The sequence below is a fragment of the Rhyacophila brunnea genome, unplaced genomic scaffold (genome assembly GCF_057557595.1).
Source record: "Rhyacophila brunnea isolate RB1 unplaced genomic scaffold, BYU_Rbru_1.0 scaffold_12, whole genome shotgun sequence".
Taxonomy (NCBI): domain Eukaryota; kingdom Metazoa; phylum Arthropoda; class Insecta; order Trichoptera; family Rhyacophilidae; genus Rhyacophila; species Rhyacophila brunnea.
Window position 1 is genome coordinate 1697802 of NW_028232774.1, and position 26551 is coordinate 1724352.

At 30.3% G+C, this 26551-nt stretch overlaps 1 protein-coding gene and 1 long non-coding RNA gene across 2 annotated transcripts in view; both read right to left on the bottom strand.

Moving 5' to 3' along the window:
* Positions 1-26551, bottom strand: part of LOC147077626 (uncharacterized) — a 306465-nt gene that overhangs the window by 165475 nt on the left and 114439 nt on the right. The window lies entirely within an intron of this gene.
* The window catches only part of LOC147077628 (uncharacterized), a 249881-nt gene that overhangs the window by 115051 nt on the left and 108279 nt on the right, over positions 1-26551 (bottom strand). The window contains exon 4 of the mRNA XM_085940116.1: positions 21098-21166. The gene's annotated coding sequence lies outside the window, so the exon portion shown is untranslated. The remainder of the gene's footprint in view (positions 1-21097; positions 21167-26551) is intronic.

A 26551-nucleotide genomic window follows, 5' to 3' on the forward strand; every position in this document is an offset into this window, starting at 1 on the left:
AGTCTTGTGTATATAATAGATACGCAGGTCCTATTTACTACAAGTAAACGGTTAACAATAGTTTATGACTTATATTTGATTTATTTTTACGAGAATTAAAACCAATGTAAAGCTTCTAATCTGTAATCAAATAATTATTAATTAAATAATTTAAAACGATTTTTAATCATTTAAAAAGCAACTATAATATATTATATTATTCTGTTACTTAACCAAGTTATAATTGAAAATATTTAGTAATTTAATAATTTGGTACTGTTCGGTTTTGAAAATAATCCAGTTTATAACAACACAGAATATAACAAATAATCCAGTTTATCGGCTATTTTCAAAATGTGTTTTCCGCTGTATTCCTGATAACCGAACAGTATCAATAATTTTAATAATAAGTATTAGGCGAAAAAGAATTCCCTCAAAATAAGTTAAAGCTTTGTTTGAAAAATTAATTTAATCAATGATACATTTAAATCAATTCAATATAATAATTTGGTCAACGTAATTATGTATTTTCTACCCGTATTTTTTCAGAAACTATAAGATTTCGAATTTCGATTGAATATCATATTATGTTGCTTATTTTATCTATTAACTATCTATACTGATTGGTTTAACATTTATACTAAAAACGATTAATTATATGTCTTATGTCCAACTAATATGATGCGTTATTTAAGTGAAAGGTTTTCCTCGAAGTTTAATTAAGTAAGTAATCAAATATTTAAAAAAAAAACTGAAAAGTAATTTATAAAATAATTTTTTTACCCGACGCGATAATAATATGTGAAAAATCAATCATAAATAAAATAGAGGTCACAACTTATATTTCAACACCTTGGTTTTTAAAATAACTATTTTTTTTCATTTTACTATTGATTAATGAATATATTTGATAAAATATTGCATTAAAATTAATAGCTATTAATATTTATTGCCTAATTTCATATGTTTTGTTAAATCATTGCTCGGAGAGATGCTTTAAAACAAAACATAAATAAGATTTAGCGAAAGTGGTTATGTCAAGACATTTCGTTTTTAAAAATACGCGTTGATAATTATATTTTATGCGGTCACGTAAGTCAAAATATAAAATATTAGCCAAATAGTGTTTGAGTGTAATTTACTACCTATCAAAACGTATAAAATGATCATTTATTTTCACTTTTGAACTTAGAACAGGCGTAACATTAAAAAATTGTTACAATAATTAGTACTTAAAAAATATCTATTGTAAAATAGTGGCTTTAATATTTATTGATACAACGTTGACTACTACAGCTACGGTGTGATAAAGGCAACATTGTATTAATTTGTCTAAATTATTACAATAAAAGCGCATTGACACGGTCCAAGTATGATCCAAGTACACTTAGACCGAGTGCTATCCAAGCCCACTCGTACGAGACATCTTCATACTAATTACTCCTATCCAAGCTAACTTGGATGAGTAGGACGCGGTCCGAGTAGCTTGGATAGGAATAATTAGTATGAAGCTGTCACTTGGATGGCACTTAGTCCATGTGTATTTGGATCGTACTTGGACCATGTCAACGCGCTTTAAAGCAACATACATATAAGATAATTATATAATATTATACTTAACAATAATATACTTAGGTAGATTTTGTTAAATAAAAAGAATACAATATAATTCGACTAACATAAAATAAATACACAAGATGCCTATTTTTACAAAAAGAATCTATAATAATTATTTAAGAATAAGGAAGGTTAAGTAAATTAAATGAAATGTTTGTGTTAGATTAATATTTATGAAGTAGAACTACACTATAATGGTTTTATATAATTTAAAATATTTAAAAACTAACTAAAACTATATGAAATTTATATTCTTAGTTCAGTTAAAACAAATTAGAATGAGTGACAAAGTTAAGTGTGCATTATTTACGTAAGATCTCAACCGCCTACCTCCACACTTCGCCACTGCACTATACATAAATGTATTTGGCTGAAGATGAGGTATGTGAAGATAAAGTTGTTGGAGCTTGTAGGTTTCGAGGGGAGATTATAGATCGTTACAAAAATACACTGAATACATTAATAAGGATGATGATAACGTGAGATTATAATCGCGGGTAATGAATGATGTACTGGTGAGATCGGTATGATCAAGAGATTGATTATATTAATGAACTGAGAGATTTGATTCGAGTGGATTGACGTTGACTATATAGTGACAATAGTAGTGCGTCTCGTGATGGACTAGATGAGTTGAGTGAGGATTTCTATATTGTCCTAATTTATACAAATGCAGTACGTATTAAAAGAGATATTGTATTAATATTTATGAAGTAGAACTACACTATAATGGTTTTATAACAAATATATTATAATATAGTAATTAATACTATCTACCCAAGGAGGGTACTTGATGGATTTTTAATATAAATTCTAATTGATTCTATTTATATAACAATTTAATACAATACAAGAAGGTAAACGCCTTAATACATAAGTAAAGGATCAGATATAAAAACATTTTTTTTTAATATTTAGTAAATTTAAAGTGTTTGTAAAAACCGTTAGTGTAATGGAATAGTACAAAACTGAAATCAATTAGAATTTAACCGACGTTAATTATTGTTTGTGATAAGATTTAAATACTAACATATATTTTATCATAATATACATATATTTTATTTCTTGTGTTCTTTCTAGTTATAACATATTTTTTTTAGTTTTTAACTTTGTTTAATGCTCAAAACTTTCTTTAAGGTGATGTCTCTAGGTAAAGTTGTTATCGAAAAATAGCTAGAAAAGTTTATTAATCGGTAAATATATATTCAAAAGTAATGAGAAAAATAAAATAAAAAATTAAGATGTATCGTGGAGTTCTATATACCAAAAATACGTGTCAAATTCGGTACATTTCTATCGGGTGGTAAGAATGAATGACATAAGATTTATTATCAAAATTACGATAAAAATGTACGTAAATCTATTACCTAGGGAAACGCTAAACGTTAATTGGAATTTATTATATCCTTATATCTTTTTTTTCAAATTTAAAAAACATCGATTTAGAGGTTAGAAAGCATGCAATTAAAATCGAAACATCTCGGTTCAGACTTAATTTATCGCAAAAAACGATTAGCGTTTCTATTAAAAATATTATTTAATAATTTTTAGGCTAGTTATTTAAATTTAATCTTGTATTTTTGTATATTAACGAATCGATTGTAAATAAAATGAATATTTGACAAGACTTTATCGACATATGCTGCTAACGCGGAAATAAATCGAACTATTTTTGAAACAGTACTTGCATAGATTAAAAAATACATACACACACACATACATTGAAAATTAAGGTTCGCCAGGTACGAAGACAAAAACTGTGTTAATTCTGCTGTCAATAATTTTTGTTTGCGATATTGGAGCATATGTCAATGGACTACATATATCAACCTCCACTTTCTGAAATAGTGTTGTGTAATTATTTCAGATATTTATTATTGTTTTGACGTACCTACCTTTTATAAAGCGATTTTAAAATAAATATAGTTTCATAATAATATAAAGAAAGCATACGAGCGAAAATGCCTAAGATACTTCTGACACACATCAAATTTAATCTTTGTCTAGTAACTGTACAATTTATCCATATTTATGTTAAGTGTTTAAAATGTTATAAGTAAAAAAAAAATCGTCTATTCACGTGGTAGTCGCGAAAATTATGAACAATATACAATGTTAAAAATAATAAGAATTGTTAAAATTTCTAGTCACAATATTATTCAAAGACAAATTAACCCGATCAAAACAGCCTCGACAAACTTCCACTTCACTAACTTTTGTTCTATATGTTTATCCTGGATACAGCGGCAAACACATTTTGAAAATAGCCGATTTACTGGATTATTTGTTAGTTTGGGTTAGTTTAAGTTAGATTAGGTAATCCTAACAAATAATCCAGTATATAGGCTATTTTCAAAATGTCTTTGCCGCTGTATCCAGGATAACCGACATGTACCCTAATTTTAATTACATACATACTATTGTACTATATTTGGGCCATCAAACGTTCATTCCTGTCTACGGCCTTAAAATTATTATCTACGTGCCTATATAACTGTATGCCGTCCTGTCAAAAAGTGGAGGTTGATAATTTAGTATGTAGAAAATAGAAGTTATTATTAGTCTCCATAAAATATAGGGTAAACAATTCAGTGAATGAACACATAAGAGGTGAATTTGAAAATAAATTAAATTAAAAACGATTAAATGAACTAAGAAAATTATAACAATAGGTAGGTAAAATAAATTGTGTATAACCGTAGTATTACTAATTTTATGCCGTGATGCTTTGATAGTTGAACTTTTCATAATATTTGGATCACTATTTAGTTGCTCATTTATCTGCTACATCATAAAGTCGTAAATATTGTTTTTTTATGAAGCAATCATAAATACAAAAAATTAAGATCTACTTTTCAATCATAGTAGATACCTAGGAATATGGTATAGGTGTTGATAATTTTTAATTATTTATTCGAGATCTTCAGGGAATTACAAAAGTCCACACCTAGAAACTACTGGGCCAATAAGGTTTCTTTTTATATCTCCAAATCCATTTCACTTACACATTTATAGGTAAAATAAATAAAACTATCTTTTATTTTATCTTGCACTGTTCTTTAAAATTGACATTAGATTTTTTCAAAGAAATAACGTTCTGTCTTTTTCTTAGAATATTATGTAATCAGTGGTGCACTTACTTCAAATTCAAAATTTTTTTCTTACGTTTTACAATTTTTTTTTTAATTTGTCACTTATTTTGTCCTTGGGTTTGCTTATCAAGATTTGTTCGCATGTTTATTTACGTTTTTTCTTACCTCCAACTTCTTTTTTATTCAATTCGTTGCGTGTCTTACTTTATTCTTATCTCAGATATAGTTAGTTAGTTAATACAAACCGTCCACTCTGTGGAGGCCCATATGAACCCATTAGGATCGGACATGGTTGAAACGAAATGAATTGGGATGTCTATATAATATCGACATTGTCATAATTATAACTACAGTCGAACTCGGTTATTACAATCTCGGACATAGCGAGATCTCGGATGTAATGAGGAAACAGTCGTTGACATTTGGTATATGATTTTCTCCGTACATTTTTATTCACTGTTATAACGAGATACTTATCGGATATACCGAGCTAAAATACTGGTAATGTGTTGATCGTTTAAAGACATTTCGACCCTAAGCAATAAAATCCGATCGGACAGGATGCCGCCGGGGACAGATTACGTTTATGACACTAGTTAAGTGTCTAATTGTTGTTTTCGCCGACAATAAAAATACCTATTCTCTGATATAACGAGTACCGCTTATAACGAGCACATTCAGCCGGTCCAACCTTCCTAGTAATAACCAAGTACAACTGTATATTCCTTATTTTGTTTAATAATAATTCGAATGGCATTTGTTTTGCTATTCATTTCATATCATTCTTTTATTCCACCTCTAGTAGAAATTCGATGTAATTGTCAATTGTACAAGATTAAACTCAATCTTATAAACATTTGTACTTAAATGTTCATTTACTACTATAAATGAATTTTACTGTAGAAAAATATTTATATTAATTCGTATTGACAACGTAAAAAAATCTGGTTCATTGACTGGACAGGATACCCTTGTATTGCCACTGTAAAAAAAACTACGGTAAACAAAATGTAAAAATCATAAACACTTTAAATCAAATCAAATAGATATGTTAGAATTGTAAATATTTTATGGGGAAAATATTAATTGTAAATATTTTTACATAGGTAAGTAAATATATAATAAATTTAAATGCATTTTTATCAAGCTTATGATTTTTAATATGTGGCGACACACAATATTTTATTGCCATCTGGTTGCGATCGACGAAAGTTTTTAGTAACACATTTTTAGAAATTCATGGTAGATGCCTGTAGATGCCTTTAGATGGCGTTGAAGTCACATTTGATCGTAAATTAAGGCAAAGAATTCGCCTTAAGTGTACCTCCAAAGAAATTTCAATGTTTTGTTATTAAAAGCATTACGAATAGGTACCTAACTAGTATAATTTATCACTTATTATAGACTGAAAAAAAAATCAGAATGATAATAACTAAGTTTCATCAAATTTGGATATTTTATTATACTATAAGGCAGCGATTTCCAAACTAGGGGGCGCGTCTCCCTGGGGAGGCGCAAAAAGTTTAACCTAATAATGTAGCCACAGGTTTGCAGTTTGCAAGTGCATAGTTCATAAAACGGCAGCTAGTTATAAACCACATAAAAAACAGTCCTATAAAAGTTAGGTTGTTTGCAAACCTGTATGAAGATATGGAGACTAATTTTATTATACCTCATTTCTATACTATCGTGCATGGCCCCTACAAGAGAGGGGGGGGGGGGGGCTGACAGGGCTCCAGCCTGGGGGCCCAGAGTTGCGGGTCGACCAGTTAAGTGAGATAAACACACACCACAAATTCGTGCTATTAGTAAAAAAAAATCGCCTCTGGCGCTGTTTCAGTTGCAAACTATTAACATTTTATAATATATGTGTCTGTGAGATACAATTCGATGTGATTGTGTGATGTGTGTGATTGATGATAATTCACATGTAGAATTTTGTTTTATAATTATTTGTAGTGTATTTCCTGACTAATAAAAATGGCTAGGTATTAGGAAACAAAAACTTTTGTTCAATTTTGGTTGAATCGAACTGAAGAATAATATAATAATTTGTCAAGAAAAGCAATGCGCGTTGTAAGTAAAGTACTGCTACCATTTTTGTAACATCATATTTATGCGAAACGGAATTTTCTGCATTAGATGCAATGAAATCCATATATCGAGCCCGTTTAGTAGAAAAAAGCACTTTGTGTAAAAAATGTATTTAATGAAATAAGATTAGATTTTTTTAAAAAGAGAGGCGTAGTTATGTAAAAACGTTTGGAAACCACTGCTTTAAGGTGTATACTAATATTAGTTATTAAGTTAATTTATTTTAACGCGGAAATGTATTTCATTGTAATAAGGTAATAGGGGATTTATTTATGGTATATAATATTGGTTAGGTTAGGTTAGGTTAGGTTAGGTTAGGTTAGGTTAGGTTAGGTTAGGTTAGGTTAGGTTAGGTTTCACCTGACTTCACCATCTGAAAAGTGATAAAATCACCACTGGTAAGTTGTATAATTATATATTTACAAATAATTAAATATATAGTGTTTTTTGTAAGGATATATATTAAATTTGTGATTATTCATAGGTAGGTATTATTACATATACTATTATAGTTTGATGAATACTTTTGAAAAGCTCCAATTTAAATTTCGTAGTTTTCGCGTTTAAAAAGACTTCTCCCTGAATGGCGCGAGGTACGGAAAACACCGATTGACCTTTTCGGTAGGTACACGAGGAACCTGGCGCCTATTGTACGGGATGGTTTATGGCGTTACGGGCTTACAATGACGGGGTGGTAAATATGGGGTGAGACAATAGGGTAGTAATAGGCTAGCGGATTTTATGAGGGGTGGATCAATCAATGTAACTGTGTTTTTTTTTTTACAAATAACAGTGAGTCAATTTGTATCATATTGGCAATTTTAACTGGTTATTTGTATCTTTGATTCCTTTGAAAAAAGGTTACATAACATACATTGTTTCTGTATTGATCTATAGAGTCGACACTTTGGATGTTAAATAAATGGACTATACGATTTTTTTTTGATTTAGTATATATCAACGTATGTAATTCAAAAAACTTTGCGATACTATAAATGGTTACATGTAAGTTGTACGTATGCAGTTCGTCGTGGGACACGTATTCGTGCGCTGCAGTACGTGAAACATGAGTTCGTATAACATTTTATCAAATGACGAGTTCTTCGTTCAACATTTCACAGTGGAATACATTTGTACGTATCTTATAAAATGCGGCGATAGTTTGCAAATAGTACTGTTCCAATTAGATTAACCCTAACCTAACCTAACCTAGTAAAGACATCTCCACATATTGTAGCATACGTATAAATATACTCCACGGTGAAATATTCAACGAAGAACTCGTCATTTGATTAAATGTTACACGTACTGCGGCGCACGAATAAGTGTCCTGCGGTGAACTGTTTACGTACAAATTTCCAGATACGACTATAAATGTATAAAAGCATCATACTTCAGTTATATTTTTTGTATTGCAAAGTATAATTTTTTCTACCTCAAAATGCAAGAAAATTTATAGGGATAATATAAACTAAACAGATTTTTATGGCAACACAACCTATGTAAGTCCAATACATACATTTATTATTTGATACGATTCTTTCCAAATAAGGAGGTATACTGATATGCGCATCTATTCTAGTATACACAATACTGCTTTCGCTACAACAAGTATCTAGGGTAGGAAAGCATCGAAGTATTAGCACTTGTTATAACACTTACAGTACGTTTGTTGTAATTGTTACAATAAGTGCAATGTTTTAATTTTAAGAGCACCTCTCTTGGCTATGATAAATTTCAGAGCAAGATAGTCAGTTTTGACTGCTTATACAGCTAACATAGTATAATAATTAGTACAATAAGTGCTAATATTTCGATACTTTCCTACTCTAGATAGCTGCCGTTGCGGGCTGAAATCAGTCTTGTGTATAGAATAGATGCAATAATCTTCAATAGAAGATGATACCAAGAGAAAAGAGAAGGCATATCATGCTTTGTTTCATTGTTTTTTTGTTTTCATTCATTGTTTACAATCTATCAATAATATTTATTTTCTCAACTCATTCCCACATAAATTAAGTAAACCACTAATATATACACACATATATATATAACTGAAAAACGTTTTAAACATCAGCTACTAAAAACAATCTTTGAAAAAATTCGTCACCCGGCGGGACTTGACTTACGCCAATGTGCTTTTACACCAATTTAGCCACGTGCATCTTACCTAATAAATAAAAAAATATATTAATAGTAAATACATCTCCATTGCATAAACAATTGCGCTAATTTTAGCAATCGCCTTTTGTGTTTGAATTAAGGTACCAGATACGAGTCCTGCCGGGCGCTGTATTTTTATTAAAGGTTTTTTCAATAAGTATATTATATGGTGCTTATGAGGTATTTTCAAATTATGTATGTTCAATATTTTCAAATCTGTTGAATTATTTTTTGAATAAATTATAGTTTATTTTACCACAAATACTACAAAATTTTCAAGTGAGCTTTTAATATGATTATCAATACGATTTCAGTAATAGTATTTAATAGGTGTAATAAACGTGAGTAGGTAATAAAGTTTTCTAAAAATCCTAAAATAAAAATAGAAAAGACACAGCTAAAATGAGTCATCGAGTCGCAAACTCTGCTTTGGATTTTTTTCAAAGCTTTCAATTAAAAGAAAATCCATTTATTATAAATTACACGACATTTTCTTGCATATTAGGATGCTTGTCATTATTGGTTTACATCAATTAATATGATAAACAAATAAATTTTGATATATAGATGTAGTAGGTATGAAATAACATTTTTTTCGGATTTTTTTAATTTAAAAAAGTTGCCAGAGCGGAATTTGTGACTTGATAACTCAAATAAATGATAATGTCTGTATAAAATTAGTCGGGCAGTGGTATTGAAGAGTTCAAAATGTCCGAAAGATTTGAGAGAAATTTGATTGATGAGATATTTAAGTTCTATGGAAACGTGCTGAAGCAAAGTCTAGAACTGAGAGGAATGAAATCAGCTTGGAGTAGTCTTCATCAAGAATAAAATAATGATCCTGATTATTTTTTAAAGCAAAGACTAATTGAAAAACACTTCTGAGAAAATATATGATAACAAATAGAAAAAAGTCAAAGTCACCCAGCAGGAATCGAACCTGCATCTTTTGGGTTTACGCCCCGCCCCGTCCGCGCATTATCCTCTATGCTACGAGGTGACATACTAGTTATGGCAAATTTTAATTATTGCCCTTTTAATACCTGCTCATCAGTGTTCCTCCAAATCAAGCTACTATTGGCAATCGATTTTTGTTTATTAAATCAAAATAGGTACCTACTACTTCAATTAATAACCGACATCACGGATTTCTCCAATATTTTATGATGTAACTTACTCGAACTTGCTAATGATTTTTAATTAACTAATTAATTATTAATGTGAAATATATTATTTAATCATAGTTGATTAAGCTACAAAACATTTTTACCAATATTTTTCTACAAATACTTTATTTAGTTCGTGAGTATATAATAATAATATATTTTTATACATTTACCATTTTTATCGAATAAATTTAAGTCGTTATTTTTCAATGACGAATAAAATAAATGGCATATCATAATAAAACTTTCTCAAACAAAATTAAAATGTCGTTGCATTATCTATTATACACGTAAATTATTAAATTTATATGTAAAAAATCCCCAATTCTATTAGTGAGAACGTAAAAATCATTCATCTATTTAGCATAAATACCAGCTATACGCATTCTAAAATACACGGCCACCAAATTCCACTAAACCCGGAACATGTAAATTTCCACGAAAGAAAACTCCACTTCCGGTCATTCGGTTTTTACACTGCCGCACTTTTCGTGGACAGGAAGTAAATTTACATCCATAATAACGGTTTATTTTTATCGTTGTTCATTTTTTACACTTAATATTTCCCGACAGTAGCTTTGGAGGATTTCTTTTATTACCTTTGACAGGGGTTGTTTATGTCTAGTCGATATAATATTGTATGAAAAATATACACGTTAATCAAACTAAGCATAAGTTCTAGTTATAATATATAACTTAACGTCTTTCTTTTCAAATATTATTAAAAAGTTATTAACTAATACGTATTCATTTTCACCATCCCTCAATCGATCTGCATATAAATGATATACGCACTGTAAGCATGACACCGCTAGAGATACACGACGTAGCAATAGATCAAAGGAAATGGCGTGACCTTGTGCTTGCTCTATTCCCAAATTGTGTCACGTGATAGTAAGTATAATATAACAATATATATTTTCTGTTTCATAGCTTGTTAATGATTGATTGATAGACAGCTTTATAATATGTGTTTTATTCACTGCGTCCAACGCAATTGGTGCGTTTCCTATCAGGTGGCCATTAGATATAATTAGCATGTTATTAAAAAATGTTATAATTAAATATTAATTAAAAAGTCCGCAGCGAATGAGTCTACATCAATGTGTAACAATATAAAAGTTTTAGTCAGTTTATCTGATATTCCTTTGCAATTATTAAGTTATCACAGAAATAAAAAATACGCAACGATATAGCATGCTAAGGAATATGTTTAATAACAGATTCACAGCTGACCAGTTAATTACTAATGAATTACCACATTTAATTATCATACTAATAGTATTTAATGGCCACGCGCCTAGCGCGTCTTTAACGCTGAAAGATTCAATACAAATTCATAAATCATTTTCATTGCAAAGAAACCAAATCTTAACTTCTTTGACAACATCGTAAAAAACAGAAAATACGCACTGTTTCAGAAAATTATTCATGAGTAAATTAATCAAAGAACGTCAAAGACGCCCACGGTGGCCGCGCAGCTTAAGCATCCACCTATAACGTTGTGAGTCCCAGATTCGAATCCTGGATCTGGCAAGTAAGTACACATTTGTTTTTATCAATTCGTGTATGAGTCTAGAGTATGGACTTAATAGGTTGAGCAAGTGGCTGACATCCATTTCTCGTAAAAACAAAAATCTGTTAATACAAACCTCTACATATGATCCTATTCGGATCTGATATGGTAAAAAAAAATCAAAATAGACATGTGTTATTTGACTAAAGCACTTTACTTTCGCTATCCGCAACGAACAAGATGGATATAAAAAAATATTTTAATGATGACACATGATTAAAATTAGAACCAATGTATAATAAAAATTAAGTATGAGTTTGTGATTTCGAAATGTCGCTACCTGAAAGCTATAGTGAGATAAAGTCGATTTTGTGATAAGTATGCAAATCGATTGCCAACAGCCATATCTACATAATGAATAACACATAAAACATAAAAAAAAATAAAAAATAAAAAAAATCGAATCAAATCCGTTTCTTGATTCTATACATCTGTTTTTTTTTTTATTTCTGTATTTTTCAAAAACGAAGTCACTGGCTATCATCTTACGATGTAAGTTGCATTAACACTGAGTTCAAAGTTTGCTTTTAGAACAAAAATATTGTGTTGTATTATCGTTTATTTCCGTCGAAAACTCCCATACAGACCATTGACAATCCAGTGTCTCTACTAAGTGTTAATAAATTGAACTTTGCAAAAAAGTTCAAAACAATTTTCTCAAATTACGGTTAAGTCTTTTTATAAAATAATATTGTTCATATTTCAAATTAAATATCAATTTTCGTTGCGAATGTTTACTTTAATTGACCAAAATAATACGAGACTACATACCTGTGTTTGCAAACGTAATGCTTTAAAAATTGTTATAAATTGTTTATTTTACAAAATTGAATTAGAAATTTAATAATGCGTACTACTTACGATAAAAAGAAAACAATGGATATACGAATGAATGGTTTTCACCAAATTTTCTAAGTATTTATTATAGATTAACGATTTAATTATAAAAGAAACATTTTCAATTGAATAAACCATAGTCAAGTAATTACTTTGAGTTAAAATTGTGTTGAAATCAAAATAACTAGTTAATATAGTATTATTCAAATATGTGAAAAAGCTGCATTTTTTATTAATATTCATGTATATATTCAATGATACCTCTGTGTTAAAACAATCTTTATAAAATTAATGGGTATTGTAATTTTTATATTAATTTTGAAAAGGGGAATTATTTTATGATATTTTTAACAATACAATACCATAAATTAATATAACGTCACCTTTTAATAATTACAAATCATTTTTTTGCTATTTTGCAACAAACAAACAAATATAGAATATTGAAATGTCATTTTGATTTCCATAGTAACGCACGTATATATTAATAATTTAGTTGCTAATACCACCCCCTTAGCAACTAATAATAGTGGATTGGATTACGGATTTCTTCCGAAATAACTTTTCATTAAAAACAGAATTAATTTAAAATGAATTCAATTCTACTTAAAGATGGCTAAAAGTACTAAAATAATGCATTGCCATCGTGTTCTGATATATTCTAAAAGTTTTAAATGTCTAGCTAGTCGGAAAGTTAGTTAAAAATCGATTGCAAGAGTTGTATTGGATAAACAACCACCGGACAAACAAGAATACGAGCTAAGAAAAACGTAGTAAAAATAGTTGTATGTATAAATTAATGAGTTTCATCTTTAAACATAATGTACAAGCTATTATTATTTATTTTTAGAGTCAAATTATGTGAGTAATAATTATATTGTTAAATGATTAAATTGTATCTTGATAACTCCTGCATTAGGCATTGATATTTGGTAATTTACGATTTTCGTGGGCCTTTATTTAATATAATGGAAGGAAATGATTTCAATCTGAAAAAAATAAAGCTCAGTGATCAAATTGTTTCCGCTTGCGCGTACAAAGTGGAATAATTTATAAAAGAAATTATGCAAATTAGTAGTTACCCTGTCGGCTGGATTTTGAAGCCCACAAGTAGTATAGTGTCAATTATCACCCGGTAGTAAAAGGCAAAATATTGCTTATCGCTTGTGAAATATATTCATATAAATATTACCTGGCCATGTTGAATTCGGTAGCCTATTAATTATTTATAAATACATGAATTTAAACACTACCTTTTTATTACGTGCCATAATATAGTGCTAAGCCGAGGGTAAAACTTTAAATTATTATTTTGGATTTAAAATTAAAACAAAAAGTATTTAGGGATTTAAAATTCCTATAAAATTTTCAAATACGGAATTTTGGAAGATATTACTATATATCGCGAACTATGTACGCATCCATCGAGAGCAAGATGTGGCACGGACACCCAACTGAAATAACTGGATCACTGGAAAGATTATCTTGAATGGGAAAAATTCTGAATACAAAAATGTGGCATATTTCAGATTGCTGGATACCGAGATTATTAAAAACTGGGATATTTTTAATGATTTAGCCAGTTAAAGTATATTATTTTTCTATTCCCATAACATGTCAAGGTTAGCTATCCAATGAGCTTTTTAAAAACTATATTTACTTCGTTTTTCCCATTATGATATGGAATATTTTCTACATAATGTTACATAATGAGAAACCATGCTATTATTTAAAATATTTCACTTGTAAAATATGAAAAAGTGCATGTACGTCTTCTATCAAAAAAATGTGGTAATAAAGAGTTAGAGAGACGACCTAGATTAGATTAGCTTTTTGGGAAACTAACCATTTCTCTAAAGCTTTCTTTAAAGCGTATAAAATGTGGAAAATTTTACTAAAAATGAAAATATTGAGCTAATAAAATTAAACAGTGTTTTTGTTATTTTCATTTTATTTATCACCAATATTTAATATCAGTACTTCTTTAGTTAACAAAAGAGGACATTAAAGATGAAAATTGTATACATGGTATTGGTAGATAGTACATTATGAATTTCCAGCAAAATTAATCATCAGGATTTTGTGATGAATAAATTAATCGGGATCCTGAAATACCGATATTTGGAATTCTGAGATTGCAAACCCTAAGTTTGGTAGCAGTTGAAAATACCCAGGTATGTGTAATATGCTTTACCTAAGTATTTTCTGTTAGTTTCTGATAATATAGATATGTACACATATACATTGTGTGTAGGTATATACATGAACAAAATACTAACGGCCGAAGCATAATTCGTCTCGGGTTATTATTTTGCTATTAGTGATAAATTAGCATTTTCAACAAAAATATTTTGACGCACATTTTCGTAATGAAGGCATGCCATAAGCTATAAAAATTATTCACTACATTGATAATGATTTACTTTATTTTGAATATTACTTCCGTAACACTTAAATAACATCAAAAAAAAATGATGAGCTGGGGATACAATGTGTGCCATATTACATTAACTGATTTGGGACCTATTTTTACATCACTTTGTTTAAGACGTTCTAAGAATTTTTCAAATAAAATTGAACGAAAACAATTAATTTTGAAGTCACAAGATCGTAATTTTGGACTAAACTTATGAGTTTTATTTAAGTGTCTAGACTGGCACAACAGTAATTATCACAGTCATTTGCACTTTTCAGACGACAATAATATCTTTGCGAATGACCCAGAAGACCTTCAGAATAGGCTGCAGGAGCTTGTAAATAAAAACCGCAAAGGAGGCTTACTGGTAAATAAATCGAAGATAATGTAAAGATAAACTGATTTGCTAAGCCAAAGGCAATCTTCATCAATGATACTAAAACAGTCAACAACTTGAGAATTGAGAATTTGAGAAAAGAAAGAAAAGAACTTGAGAAATCAAACAAAGTGAGATTTTATTGTGTCTTAACCATTAAATGTAAATATGAGTGCCGCAATGTGGCATCGGAAGTTGTATGATGGGAATAACGCGAACATACCACAAATTAAAACCAATGAATAAAGAGGCAGACAAAAGTATGCGATATGATACGAGTAGAAATAGCCAAGCAAATTAAATGATAATGTGTTAAACATGTCACTCATGAACATGTCAGACAACCATTGAACAAATGCAGCCATACAATGGTAACCAAGAGTATACGACAACAGCGATTCCATAAAACTCGTTGATCGATGAACTCATAAAATTCGTTGGATGTACGTGGCCGTGGAGAGCTAGGAACCGAAAAGAGTGGAAGGATCTAGACGAGATCTTTTGATGATGTTGATTACAATATTTATTTATACTTCAGTGTTGAGAGTCAAGAAAAAATGTCGTTAAAAAGTCATGCACATTTGTGTTAGTTTTATAATGTTTTTTAGATTAATAATATGTACAATATCGTTCCCACCTGAATGAAAAAGTTTTGATCATAATAAATAACATTTTACTGATGGTATCACTATTACTAATAATAATTACGTATACCAGACTCTTTTCTATAAATACTTACTCTTTATAAATACTTAAACTGTCTTCTTATATGCGGTTATTTCAAATAAAACAAGTATTTGTATTATTTGTTCAACGGAATTATTTATACAATTATCAAAAGCATCATTAATAACAACCATATTATATAATACAAGCTATATTTGCTAAAACTGCTGGATATCTAGACTTTTACAATATCTGAGCGCCGATCAGGCTAAGCGGGTAGCTACATGCCTCCAGCGGAGGTAGTTTGTTTGCCGACGTCGCGTGAGCGTCGGTTTGTTTGGGCGTCGTCGTTATGGCGACCAAATCGAGCTTTCAACCCTCCCCCCTCAAGCTTCCACACCCCGCCCTCTTTCGACAGTCGAAGCTTTGAATTCTTTCTTCTGGCCAAAAGATTCCAATCGCTTTTGGATTTATTTCACTAAATCATTACGCATACCTACTGATTTTTTAAAACCCTCTCTTTACATATTAACCGAATGGAGTGTATACTTAACGCGTCCGATCGAGTTGAAAACCTCCCTGATAGGTTTATTTAATGCGAGAGCCTTTCGAAGCCCTTCAGATATAATTATGTTTAAACACTTTCATTCAACTCTCATGGAAAACTTTACTCATTAAAACACAGTTTTCAGATTTTAATTATTGATTATTTTTCAATTTTCAATGTTGAATGTCACTTAAAAACTAACAATTTTACGAAAATATTTCAACGACTACAAAGTCTATAATATTATATGTATGCTATTTTATAGCACACTCACATCGTCTAAATATCATGACAAAAATATATGACGTCATATATTATATAAATTAGAATTATTGATTTAATGAATGTAATATATAATATACCTAGCCACATCAAAGTTTGTAGATCTCAAGTTATATTTGTTTATTTCATGTTGATTCATTTTGAGCATAAATAATTACAAGATAAAAAGAACTTTTTATATATAACGTTTTTAAAGTTTCTGTTCAATTATTATGCTCAATATGCTCAAACTTGTACTTGATATGAAGTTAATAAAAAACAAACAAACAAACTAATATAGAATACTGAAATGTCATTTTGACATTTCATTTTGATTTCCATAGTAACGCACGTATATATTATTAATTTAGTTGCTAGGACCAACCCCTTAGCAACCAATAATAGTCTTTTACTTTTTACGGATCTTTCTGAAATAACTCTCCGTTATTCTTCTTGAGAATTGAGCTATGTTTTGGTACATGAGGCGTCCGTGATAATAGCAATTTTTCAAATAATTTTTTTGTCAACCCGTGGATTATGAATTTATTTTAATTGCTATCTTACATTACATACGAGGGTGGGTCAATAAGTCCTTAGAAAAGCCGACAGGTGGCGCGACTAGTACTGTAAGCGGTTTGTTTTCATGCAGCGGCACTACCGATTCAGTATACTGCGAAGTTTCAATCAGATTGGTCGGGTTGTTGTGTGTTTCTCGTACATTTAAAAAAAAATTTGCTTGTGGAAAATGGAAAAATGGAAAATGGAGAAAATTGAGTTTAGAGCTGTTATTAAACATTTTAATATAAAAGGGTTAACAGCAAAGGAAATAAAAAATGAGTTGGATTTAGTTCACGGCATATCTGCTCCTTCACTTGCAACTATTTATAACTGGTTAAATGAATTTAAACGTGGTCGTACATCAACAAAGGATGAACCACGCTCAGGACGTCCTGTAGAGGTGACTACACCAGAAATGATCAATAAAATCCACGATATGGTGTTAAGTGGCCGAAGATTAAAGTTGAGTGAGATAATTGAGGTTACAGGGATCTCAAAAGGTAGCGTCATTTCTATTTTACATGACAAATTGGGCATGAAAAATATTTCTGCAAGATGGGTGCCGCGTTTGCTCACAGTCGACAATAAACGCAATAGGGTGGTGGCCTCTAAAGCCCTGTTGTCGCTTATGCAACGCAATCCGGATGAATTTTTTCGTCGCTTTGTGACTGTAGATGAAACATGGATACACCACTATACTCCCGAGACGAAAGAACAGTCAAAGCAGTGGATTGCGAAGGCAAACCATGTCCAAAGAAGGCGAAAACCGTAAAATCAGCTGGTAAGGTTATGGCTACTGTATTTTGGGATGCACGTGAAATTATTTTCGTTGACTATTTGGAAAAAGGAAAAAAAATAACAGGGGATTATTATGCATCTTTATTGGACCAGCTAAAAAACAAAATTGAAGAAAAACGGCCTCATTTAAACAGAAAAAAAATCCTCTTTCATCAGGACAATGCCCGTGTTCACACATGTTTACGATCAATGGCTAAAATTGAAGAATTGAAGTTCGAATTGGTCGACCACCCACCGTATTCGCCAGATTTAGCCCCCAGTGACTTTTTCCTTTTCCCAAACTTAAAAAAATGGCTAAGTGGACAACGTTTTTTTTCAAATGAAGAAGTCATCGATCGGACAAATGCTTATTTTGAGGACCTTCCGAAAACTTATTTTTCTGACGGTTTAAAAAATATTGAGAAACGTCTAACCAAGTGTATTGAGCTCCAAGGAGATTATGTTGAGAAATAAAAAAAAAATACAAAAATAAAAACTGTTTTAATGCTTTTTTCTAAGGAATTATTGACCCACCCTCGTAGTAAAATATATTTTGTAATTTTTCCACTGAATGTTATATTAATTATCCTCAAATTTTAAACAACGATGTTTATAACAATACACGTTTATAAATGGTATCAGTATATTCTCTGTAATCGTACAATGTTGGTGTCAATAATAAGAAAAGATATGGTAGCATAATGACATTGTTATCTTTTGCACGAAGTCTACAGATTATTTAGTCGTAAATTATGGTACATATTCTAAACCCTTCGTAAATTCATCATCACTATAGATTAGGGCTGCTTTTTGCCAATTGCATTAATGCCATAATAATATAATACCCCGTTTATACGTGCAAATTTACTGCTGACAGTACGTATTATCGCGGCTATAACGAAAAATGCACGTGTAAATACGTATTTTAATGCAAATTGCAAGATTGCATGCATGAATCAAAATAAAAAATCAAAAGCTTCTGAATTTTCACGCAACAATTAGACCGTGCAATATCTACGCCTGCGCAGTAGAACGATAGTAGCGAACCTGCCAATAAAAAACAAACTATACCGTGCATAGACTTATTCTGAGGTTAAACGAATTCACGACCTGTCAAATAGTACCATAAAATGACAACATCGTGTTACGCTTACTCTTGAAGAATGGAATTGGCGATACAGTCAGAACTTTTACGTGTAAACAGTGTTATTATCGTGATAGCTTAAAATACACACTTTTTGTACAAGTAAATCCATACACGTATTTACGCGCTATTAGTTTAACTTAAAATATACTTGTAAGAGATGAGACAAAAGGAAGGAATAATTATGTCACATAAATATTTTTTACTATTCCACTCTTCAGGCGTAAACCAAAAATACTGATAAATTACTTATTTTCGGACCTTTACACGACACGTGGTCTCTTAAGACGAACAATGTTAATATTTGCTCAGTTTTTATCCTCCAAATGGTCTATACATTTAATAATAACAAACTTATACATAATACAACGTCTCAATAAAGGTGACCGCACTATTTTAAGATTTAAGCAGAAATAGCAAAGCTCACGACTTATCGATTTTGGCCGCGAGTTCGCAGGCGGAAAATTTTCTCAGAGCCGGGGAAACTTTACAGTCTGGAAAATATTGTGAAAAGTCAAAATACCGGGAAAACAGAAAAAGGGCGAAACGGAAAAGCGACAGTCACGCGATCCTAGAAGGCAGAGTAATTTTATATTTCGCCTGTAAACGAGCGAACGAGCCGTAATGGCCAGACTGTGATATATTTTTTTTATTATTTTTTTTTACGGTGGTTTGAATTTATTTTTTATGTAATCAACCGTAAAGTATAAATCTGGATTTTATTTGAATATATAATTCTCATGAACGTGTGTCATAAATGCATGCGACTTAAGTGGTAAACTTTTAAATCGTTTTGATAAGAAAAGAAAACATACTACTTAAGTACAGTTAAGTTAACGTTTCTTAATATTTTCTGGATTATATATAAGATAATATATTATTATAATTTTGATTTACTAAAAATAAGATAGTAGATAACAGTATTTATTATATTAGCATTTTATGTATGAACTATATTTCACATTTTTAGTATATTATGTAGATGAACTATATTGGGGTTGGTTTTCATAGTACAGTTTATTTTTTCACTCTTATTGGGTACCAGGTCTTTCCAGTAAAATCCAGAATTATATCTAGTAATATTGTTATTAATATCTACTTATATAATATTACATCGAATTATTTTGAATTGATTATTATAAGCTGGATTAATGATACAACCTATTGTCTAATAAAAAATTAAAACTCTGCAATTTACTTTGTGACATTGAAGTTAATGTCTCCACAAAACCATACCCGGTCTTAATCGGGCGTATCACGGAACCATATGTTTGGATATGAAGCATATTTTTATGACTGGGAATGTCTCAGGAGTAGTCACCTTAGACTGAGGTCGTCGTGCACTCAAATGTGTTTTGACTGAATTTACATTACTTTAAGTTAAGAGTACAAATGGGAGAGATGAATACGTAAAGACAATATTAATTTTTTTAATTAGTAACAAAAGCTAATACAAACCTGCCAAATATTCTAAATGAAGAGATCTTCACGTTGGCAGTATGACGTCAGTTTTACTTTTTGATAATAGGAAAATAAACGAGAATGTGCCCGTGATGGATAAGTGATGGATAAGTGATGAAGTGTCCGCTTATGAAGTCAGCCTAAGTTTCAATCCCGCGTCTGGGAAATTAACATATTGTTGTATTTCATCAATATGTATCTTGTTTTAAAGCAAGAATGATAATATACATTTAATAAGTTTAATAAATCACTCGTAAGGTGGCCAAGATCAACATTGGATTATATGGATTATAGAGCCAATGTAAAAGGAAAAAACTGAAAATCCACATATATAAAAGTTTCAAACGTGTACCAAAATAAAACTTACCGTTGTTGTGTGGTGAAAATGTGTGCTGCCGTAGATCACCGTGACTTGTAGAACTTATTTGTTATTCACCTGTAAATAAAGAAAATTATTGATTAGTATTTTTCAATAATATTAATCAAACCTTTCAAATGATTTGAAACAAGCCTTCATTCGTATTCAGTTGTATTTACAATAAAATTGGAACCCACGATATTAAAAACGTAAGATACTTATAGCATGGAAAAAAATCAGAAAATATACTTGTAAATTTATATTTTAAATATTCATATTTATTTCCATTTAGAAAATATTACAAATTACAAACTTAAGACGTTAACAAAATGACACGAAAAACAAAAGACACATCAAGACACAAAAGTATACAAGCACAGATAAAAGAAAAATAAAAATGCAAGGAAGTAGTACACAAAGTGAGCTAATAAATATACTTTATCTTAAGATTTCATATAAAATCTCGTAAAAATTATCTTTTAAACTTACTTTCATACAAGTGGAATATATCAGTACCCGAATCGATTTGTATGAATATATTTATTGCAATTTCAATTAGAATTATTGATGATAGGAAAGATTTTTTCACATTGAACAAACAACAAAAAATTCTCTCAATTTCAAATATAGTTCACAATAATGCACAAAACATTAGTGGCAAGAACGGTATAGGTTTTATTTGCACCACGTATAACTCGAAAAAAATATGTAACCAAATTAAGAGCTCATCTAAATTTTTAATTATAGTTAGCATGCGTCTATAGACAGCTGGTTCAAACATCTATACGATGAAATATCACACAAATATATAATCATAAAGCTTATATTAATTATGTTAAATACTTGAAAGATATTATATTAGAAATATTTTTTTTTCAACCATGTCCGTTCCTAATAGGATCATATGGGCCTCCACAGAGTAGGGTTTTGTATTAACAAATTTTGTTTTTACGAGAAATGGATGTCAGCCACTTGCTTAACCTATTAGGTCCATACCCTGACTTGCAATTAAATTGAAAAACAATATGTGTACTTGCCAGACCCAGGATTCAAACCTGAGACCCACGGCGTTATAGTCCAACGCGTCAGCCGCGCGGCTACCGTGGGTGTTTATTAGAAATATATTATAAATAACAAGCCATTTAATTTTTCATACATTTTTAAAATAATATTTTGAGATATTTTTAATTGGTCATTTGGTATAATCGAAAATATCACACACATTGAAGTGTTCATCTTATTAAATATTCTATTAATTATTTGAAAAGGGTGTATAGTTTTAGTAGCTCACAAGATGGCTAAATTCCAAGGTGATTACAGTCCGTAGCCATAAGGAAATGACCAAAAAGAAGAATTATTGAAAGTACGTAATTACTAAATAGTACCAAACATTATTATAATGTCAGAAACTATCAAATTAGGTAAAAATCGTTGCAAATGGTTTCTTAAAACATTGATCAATATTTTTTTCGTCACTTATGGTAATTTAGTTTCACCTGGACGACACGACTTTATACTTCATACGATTGATATTATTATGTTTTGTTCCTGCATTGACCATTGTGCGCTCAATAATCGACGGGCTATTCTAGAAACATTAGTGGAAGCTAAAATTCCTGCTTTTTTCGTAAATAATTAAACAAAGTAGTTTGCTGATCGAATTTTAAGTGAGCTTTCATGTTGCGAGTAATTTTGTTTTCGTTTCCTGAATAATTTATTCATATTCACAATCATATGATTTTCGTAGAGTCAACAACACCGGGTAAATAATTTTCGTTGTGCTGCGGTCGATAATGTTTTCTCCGATAGGGAAAGAAAACTATGAATATAGAATATCCACATTAGAGTAATTTCAAAAATAAACGGTATAAAAACAAAAGTCATGTTTAATATCGGCTGAAAGGTAATAAAGAGCTTCTCAAGTCAATCTGACTCCCAGTTGTAGAGGAATATTTTCAACTTTCAGTCTTACTGCGAGCGAGAATTTCATCGTACTATACATAATTTTCAAATATCATAAATAAACCTTGAAAAAAATGTGGCAACAGACAGGATCCATAAGATTCCGACAGATGTGCTTTACCAATTTGATCACCTGCGCCCTATATAATTCTTGAGACTCCTTTACTTCACGTTGTATGGATACCATGACCCCCACAAGGGGGGGGCTGACAGGGCTCTAGTCTAGGGGCCCGGCGTGACGAGTCGACCGGATAAATGAGATAAATACACATCTTAAATTTTCTCTAATAGCAAAAAGTCGCCTGCGGCGCTGGTTTACTTCGGGGTTATTACCATTTTAAAATATATGGTTATTGGGACGTATTAAGTCGACAACTTCATAATTCGATGTGTCAAAAAATCGCTAAATTACACTGAATTTTATTTGACCTCGAACACCATTTGAAAAACAATATTGGAGAGCGTCAGACTGCCTTTAACCATATCGATAGGTAGGGGGGCCCGCCCAAGATTCTGGCCAGAGGGCCCGCTTTAAGAGGCGTGATGGATAATATCCATAGCTTTATCCAACTGACTTTCTCTTAGGTATGCTTACATACTGCAGTCTGCAATTTAGAAGAGATCTTTATTTAGCTACGTATTTTTTTCGACTTATATGAGAATTCTGGGCAGTGTTGACCTGTGCGTCCCTGATAACTATCTTAGAAATAGAGAGCATCAGTTGTTTATTCTCCCAATGTTCAGAACCAACCTGCCGCTTGTAATGCCAATTGGAAGGGCGATAACTATATTCAACCCAATTGATTCGTAAAATCACGTTTAGTTCAGTTATGGTTTATATTTCTTTTATTTTGTTAACTGTCAATTCATGGTGGATCTGCATTGTATTGTTGTTTTTATTTAATAAAACGCAATTTTTCTGTAGTACTTATTCCACTTTTAATTAATAGATTAGGACCGGTTTCGTCCGCCTCAGAGGGACATTTTCAACTGAAAAGTTCAAATAATAAGTACTACAAAAAAAATGCGTTTTATTAAATAAAAACAACAATGGTTTATATTTGAAAGTAATATTTAATACAATATATTTATTGAAATATTTTTTTTAGATGTGTTAACTAGGATAAGTTAATAATTAATTATTTAATTGCTATTTTTGTCACATAAGCATTAATTACTTCGTATTATTGTCTTCTATTTATCATTTGTATAATATATTTTGAATGTGTACATCATCTTTTTAAAATGTTTTTAATTTATAATGCCTTCGAGTATTTTCTACGATAATTTTGATGTAACACACCACGCAATTCAGACAGTATATATGTTGAATAGTTCCTTAGCCAGAAGAAGACAAGTATAAAAATGAATATTTTATATAGGTGCTCTTAAAAATATGTCATTAATCAATACTAAGTAAATAACTACGCCTTTTCTAAGCTATCATATTTATAAAAAAAGAAAAATGGATTCTTAATGATTTATGTTGTAAATAGTTGATTTTTAATCATCTAATATAATGATATAATTATATTTAAATAAAATGTGTTTTTTTTATTAAAATAAATTATATATTGACTTATTTGATCGCATAAAGTTAATCAAATACAATAAAACTTTCAATCCCTACATAAGATTAATACAAATAAATTAATGAAGCTTTATTCCCTGGCTACCTTCAGCCAAACATCTCCCTTCGTCATAGATCGACGAGACTCACGTTTGTTGTTTCACACCATTCCAGGGCTTGAAATGGACCGGAATGCGCCGGAGCGCCGTTCCTGTTCATGAAATCGGTAAAATAGTCGCTCCGTCTCGTGAATAAAATAATTGGACCGTCTGAGCTAGATAGGCCATATAATAAAAAATCTAACACACTTATTTTTATGAAATACACATAAAATTTGATAAATCTGTAAATATCTTCAGAAAACTATCGAGCGCTCCGGTTCGTAAACTTTTCCATTTCGAGCGCTGCACCGTTCCTATAAAATTCTACACTTATATTCACTGTTCTGGCAGAAAACACTAATTCGAAAAAATGACATATTGAGTTTGTACCAAAATGTTCCTTATTTCAAACTTTACCGTCTGGAAACCTTCTTAATAAATAAACAGTCTTTATTTTAAAATCACCCTTTTTACGATTACTTAATAAACTGACATGATAGACCATTATTTCAAACATTTTAACAACTTAAAAGTCAAATTACTCAAAACTAGTATTCTCCAGTTAGTATGTTCTGCCAGAACAGAGACGATATATAACACAAGTACGCGACACTTGAAATGATAGTTGGTAGTAAAAATTTCATACGCTATTTAAGAATATTAATTTTTACGAAATCCAAAGGCACGTCCAGACATGCCGCACCTGCCGAAAAGCACCGAAATGAAAATCTTGGCCAAAAACTAAATTAACTGCCACCCTCTCTATAAATACACCATGACGCATTAAACCTCACCCTCGCACAAAACGACAGGCTGTTTATTTGTCTATTGTTTTTTTTTTAAATTACTTTGCCAAAGAAATTTCGACTTAATAAAAAAAATTAGGTATCACGTAGTATTCACCACATATAAAAATTCAATTTTACGTCTTGTTATAATTATTATTGTGCTGGATATCAAGTAATAAGTATATTTTATAAATTATCATAAATTCACACCATTTATTAACCATTGAATCTCTTGAAAAATCTTCAAATCATATTTTACTATCTACATAATATATTATGTTTTTACCACTGTAACAATTTATGTGTAATTATTTTTAATTATATAATATGTGATGGTAACATCGTCCGACTCCTCAATGCATTGCTTAGAATATAAAATTTTCCAACCCACGTCTATATAGATTCAAAAAGTTATTCAATAAACTATAATAATATATTCATTGCGATATTGAATAAAATTGATGACCACAACATTACTTAATATTACTTGCATATATCGAGGGTATACTGACAGAACGCATTATTTCAGTTTTTGCTGTTTTTCTGTTTTAAATGCCAAAATGTAAACAATTTTACGCTCTACGTCCTGGTGTTTTACCAGGATATAGGGCATATATAACCAGGATATAAGGAATAGGATATAATAGTGAGAAAATAGAAACATTATTAAATCATATTGCTATTTTTTTATTCTGATAGAAAGCATGATAATAACCTAATGCGTTCTGCGTATACAAAATACGGGACTTGTAACATGTCATATATTGTGTTTGTCATAAAAGTTAGTCTTTATAATGTAGAAAAAATGTTTTTAAATCATAAAAAAATCTACGTGGGAGAACGCTTTGAAAAAAAAATTAAAGTCCTTTTTGCGATTATCTCAGAACTTGTTTTAATGAGTTAATGCTTTCTGTCAGTATACCCTCGATATACACAATACTGTAGAATAATTAATACAGACTGTAGTATTTTACCATGTTTTTCTAAGCTCGTATTCTTGTTTGTCTAGTGGTTGTTTATCCAGTACAAATCTTGCGATTAA